Genomic DNA, 5,809 nt, shown 5'->3' on the forward strand with positions numbered 1-5,809 from the left:
AACTTTATGGCTACTAAGACTAGAGATAGTGTAAAATCTCAGCCAGAAATGATAGTCAGGTTTATTAACGCCCGTTTCCGAGATAGTAAAGCTTCTGTTAGCAATCTTCAGTGTATAGCTGCAGGTCTGACGTTCTCTGCTGGTAACTGAAAGACAGCTATAAAAGAATGGACGAAATGCTTTGATTGGTTTCTCACTCGGAGGAATAGCCATGTGATCTCCTCACTTTATCGTAGTAATAGCGATGATGTATGAATGTATATATGTATGCATGTATGTATGCGTGTATGTATGTATGTATGCATGTATGTATGTGTGTGTGTATGTATGTACGCATGCATGTATATATACATAAGTGTATGCTTGTGTGCCTGTAAGTGTGTCTCAGTATGTGTGTGCCTGTGTGCGGGTGTGTCGTACACATGCACACTTCCATTTACACGAACACGAAACGTGCGTACACGCCTCCCTCTCTCTCTCTCTCTCCATCCATTCATCTGGCAAGCTAGCTACATACACAAACACACGCATGCACACACACACACACACACACACACATATATGTTTATATATATGCATGTATATGTATCTACACACATAGACGTACATTATATATATACATACACACACACGTACAAATTTATATATATATATATATATCATATATCATTTTTCACAGGAATTTTCAATGGCCGGATAACTGAAGAGATGTTGGTGTGGGCTCCCACCCCGGCATCCGAAACTCGGAGTTTTATCATGGCTACCAAATAAGTGTCACATATTTTTACAGATAAATTCCTCTATTTACATAATATCGAGGTCTCTTTCTTTTCTTTTGTTGTCCTTCCTATCAATATATATACGTACACCAATACGACATACACTCACACACGTACATGCGTACACATATAACATTGTCGAAGTTGGCTCGCTCGAGAGTGCTCGGGAATACCAACCAATCGGACAGACGTGTTTCGATACTAGTTTTACATTGTGTTTCTGACGAAGATACTTTGATTTCAACCGCTCATTTCATAACGGACTCAAATATCCTCCTTGTGTATCCGGTAAAACTTTCAACAAAGTTAACTGCTATCAAGAACAACTCTCTCGGACGACTGCTCCTATCTACCCGGCCAACTGCATCCACTCACCCGGACAACCGCCTACTAATAATTGTCTCCAGGCAATTATTAATTACATGGTAAAATGCGAGCAATCTTAAGAATATAAACCTAGAAAATTACAGAAGTTATTACACTTGAAAAAGTTCGGGACATCTACTAAAGTACAGAACAAGAAAATGTTTACTTAAAATATTGCAGTTAAGGATAAAATTTCAAATAAAATATATAAGCTTTTATTAAAACTAAAAATTTTGTTACAAGTTATTACTTCTGTTTGTTTATTGTTACTTCTATTAAAAATAAAAATTAAATTGAATTAAAATATTTTTTGCACTTTAAAGAAATTCATTTTTTTAATTATTAATTAATAATTAGAAATTTGAAAATAGGTTATAAAAAATAATAGTAGTACATAATTAGTTAGTACAATAAATAGAATAATACAAAAATTAGTTACTTATTGCAGTAAAATCTACCTATAACAACAAATTCACACTAAAATTTGCTTGAGTTATTGCCAACTCTTCACATTTTTAGTCTTGACCCAATGCCTATTTTTTTACATAACGAATTTGCCTATCATATATAGTATTCTATTTTGCATAAAACTTTAGCTATATTGGTACTTCTGGCTCTCATTTTTAAAGTATTCTAGTGTGTCAATATTTTAACAAAATGATGGTACCTTTTTTTTAATTATAATTTTATTTTGTAAATTAAAATCAAATAATTTTTAATATTCAAATTTTATCCTTAGCTGCAATATTTTAAGTAAAAATTTTCTTGTTCTGTATTTTACCAGTTGTAATAAGTTATTGTGAACTTTTCCAAAGTGTAATAACTTGTCCTGTAATTTTCCAGGTTTATAATCTTAAGCATATTATTTCTCTTGCTCGCATTTTTTCATGTAATGCAAGTTTTTTTTTTCCAGGCTATGTTATTATGCTAATTAATAATGTGTCAAATGTGTCAATTAATGGTATCGTTGATAATTTTTTCCTTCCGTCAATGATGCCGGTGACATAAATCAAAAGTCCCCTTATTGAACTATATTCATAAAAAGTATAGAACTATATTATCATCCTCAAATTTGAGAAGCAAACACTGATAACTTTTTTCTTTTAAAATTTCATTGCATGAGATTGATACCATGAAATTCTTCGAATTGAGCCCTATCATTTAAGCTTAATTAAAATATAGTTTGCTTTTAAAATAAAAATGTTAATTATATTTAAATCCAATTTTTTGCCTTATTTTTTTTTTCATGATTTTTACCTCACAACGTTTTTGATACAAATTTTTGTTGCAGGGAACAAAACTATGAAATTCTTTATGATTTCTTTTATCATTGAAGCTAATATAAATATATTTTGCTTTTAAAATAAAGAAAAAAAAGTTATTTAGATCTAAACTTGATTGGTGGCGTTACTTACTCTCCTATTGCTACAAATTTTGATACAAACTTTTTTTCTACTGGATTAAATCTCATTTTTTTTACGCCAAAATGTAGCTCAGGACCAGTTCTCTTCAAAAATGTTAACAGTTTTCAATTTGGCTAAGAACTGAATTGGCGACAAGCTCTGAAAGGTGCTGCGTGTGAGTAAATTGCGGCCTTAAGAATATTATTCAATTACTACTACCGTAGTTGAATGATTATATTTGAATATAAGCAACTTTGATAATGTAAGCATTATCGATGTCACATACTGTTTGTGTTTTGTTTATATACTCATTAGCTGTGCGATAGCGTCCTGGGGGAAAAGTCCCTTTAAGAAAATACCGAGTACTTCAAACCAGGCGAGGCAATTCGCTCTGTATGTAATCGAGAACGATGGATATTGATAATTCACTGTTTTCGCTGCTCATAGGCATCGTGTACTCGAATGACCTCGAGACGAATTAGAATACTGATCTGAGGTATATATGCAAATAGTGTAGAGTCTATCTGCTTATGTACAACAACGCCACACAAGTAATACGATATTAAATTTGAATTATAAGCAACTCTAATAATACATAAATAATCGATGTTACATACTTAATGCATGTATTTTGTTTATGCGCTTATTAGCTGCGGGTTAGCATCAGAGGGAAAAGTCTCTTTAAAACGCCGAATGTTAAAAAGACACTGAATAACGCAAACCAAACGGGAAAATTCCCCACGCAAGTGAACGAGGACGATGAATAATATCAATAAGACACTGTTTTTGCAGCTGCAATAATTAATTCTAACAATTAGTAATTATTATGTCTATGTATGGTCTACAACAATTTGCAATTTTGATGGAATAAACATGCATTATTTATACAGAATCGGCTGCAACGATTTCATAGATGGTACCAACGACCTCATAACGGCAGGATCAAACAAGAAATATCGACAGTGTGGTATCGAATATTTAAGAAATGACTTTATTGCATCGCCCCCACACAAAGCATTAAAAATGTTCTTTATTTGCCAAGAAGTGATTTCCAATAAATCTAAGAAACCTTCAGGATTAGAAAAGTGCCTGGAAATAATTCATATTGGCGTCGGCGTGGGTGTGCGTGGTAAGAAACTTGCTTCCCAACCACGTGGTTCTGAGTTCAGTCCCACTGCGTGGCACCTTTGCTAATTGTCTTCTACTAAAGCTTCGGGCCGACCAAAGCCTTGTGAGTGGATTTGGTAGACGGAAACTGAAAGAAGCTTAACGTATGTGTGTGTATATATATATATATATATATATATATATATGAGTGTGTGTTTTGTATGCGTGTGTGTGTGTGTTTTGTATGCGTGTGTGTGTGTGTCTTTGTTTGTTCCCCAACACCGCTTGACAACTGGTGTTGTATTTATGTCCTAAAACTTAGCGGTTCGGCAAAAGAGATCGATAGAATAAGTACCAGGCTTAAAAAATGATAAGTACTGGGGGTCGATGTATTTGACTAAAGAGACTTCAAAGCGGTTCTCCAGCATGGCCGCTGACTAATGATTGAAACAAATGAAAAATTAACAAAAAGATATAGAGAATTACTGTCTTTGATGGCATAAAAAACATACGGGTATATTAGATGCACTCCAATTTCAGCAGCGCGTATTCAGGAGAAAAAGTGTTTTTAGTACATTAAGTTATGTAATATGGGCCCAACTTTGCATACAGGAAACGAGGTAATTTTTTGAAACGTTTTTTGAAGGAAAAAGTGTCTTGAATGCCATTAAATACGCTATTTTGTTTTGAAGCAATTCAGGACCAATTTTGCAGACGGCCGACGTTTCAACAGAATGCATGAAAATGAGGAGTTTCGTATCTCTTACAATTCTTCATACCTACTCTTCCGGGCCAGAAAACCACATACTATTGACGAAGAATTGATCCTAGTAGCTGTTGGTGAGGTTCTCCATAGCATGTTATACAAACCAGCAACTGAAATAATCAATAAAATTCCTTTGAGGAATAATACAATGCAATGTCGAATAGACAAAATAACCAAAGATCCGATTTTTTCTAAGGCCTGCCTAAATTTTGTTACAACTATATGAACCAACTCTACGAACATAAACTAACATTAAGAACTCATTCGAGACTTTAATGTTAGTTTATGTTCGGTTATAAAGGGAGAAAAAACACACAGAGGCAAAAAACACAAGAGTTTATTATTTGCTAGACATTTGGTAACAAATTCTAAGAGGAGAATCGATAATTCTTGCAGAAGAGATATTTTCTTTCTCTCTCTTTCTTCCTTCCTTTCTTTCTTTCTTTCTTTCTTTCTTAAGAGAAATGTGTTATAGCAATACGTCATTTCAGCAAATAAAATCAGAAAGAATTATTCTCTCACTTGACAGATTATTCAGACAACAATGCCTGTGTGGTTAAAAAAAACTTGCTTTGCAACCACGCGGTTTCAGGTTCAGTTCCACTCCACAGCACCTCAACCAAGTGTCTTCTACTATATAGTCTCGGGCTGACTAACGCTGTGTGAGTGGATTTGGTAGACGGAAACTATATGGAAGCTCGGTATATATATCAATTTAATTTGTGTTCGTGGGAAGAACCATTTTAACGATGTGTACTGCCTTAATTCTTCGAAACGCCGGAGTTTTAATGGTGGCAGCTGATGAAGGGGATGTTTCTATGTGGCCTGCTTGTTTGTTGCACCTTGTTTACCATTTTTGTCCTTGTTCTTTTGCCACGTCATGTACCCAGTTATGTATCTATATGTACATGTGGATGAACGTATATACATACATGTACATATATATGCATATACTCATATATTGTTTGTATATATATATATCTATGTATGTACGTATGTATGTACGTACGTATGTATGTATGTATGTGTGTGTGTCTTTGTATTTATCCTGAGAGCGCGTGGTTTAGTAGTTAGGGATATTCGGTTCACAATCGTAAGGTCGTGAGTTCGATTCCCGGCAGCGTGTTGTGTCTCCTTGAGCAAGACGTTGTTCCAGTCCAATCGGCTGGCAACAATGAGCAGTACCAAGAGCCAGTCTTGTCGCATTTTGTTTCACGCTGAATCTCGCTAAGGACTACGTTAAAGTTACGTGTGCTTGTGGAGTGCTCAGCCACTTGCACGTTAATTTCACGAGCGGGTTGTTCCGGTGACCGGATCAACTGGAGCACTCATCGTCGTAATCGACGGAGTGCCAGTTTGTCTTCTATCCATCGCTCGACAACCAGTGA

The 5,809-nt window shown here is 34.8% G+C and overlaps 1 long non-coding RNA gene across 2 annotated transcripts in view; it reads left to right on the forward strand.

The window, feature by feature from the left end:
• The window catches only part of LOC128249696 (uncharacterized), a 7,652-nt gene extending 6,427 nt beyond the window's left edge, over nt 1-1,225 (forward strand). For both annotated transcript variants that reach the window (XR_008265815.1, XR_008265814.1), the window contains exon 3: nt 680-1,225. This is a non-coding gene — a long non-coding RNA (uncharacterized LOC128249696). The remainder of the gene's footprint in view (nt 1-679) is intronic.
• Nucleotides 1,226-5,809: the final 4,584 nt, after the last annotated feature.

This window comes from Octopus bimaculoides, chromosome 17 (assembly GCF_001194135.2).
Source record: "Octopus bimaculoides isolate UCB-OBI-ISO-001 chromosome 17, ASM119413v2, whole genome shotgun sequence".
Classification (NCBI taxonomy): domain Eukaryota; kingdom Metazoa; phylum Mollusca; class Cephalopoda; order Octopoda; family Octopodidae; genus Octopus; species Octopus bimaculoides.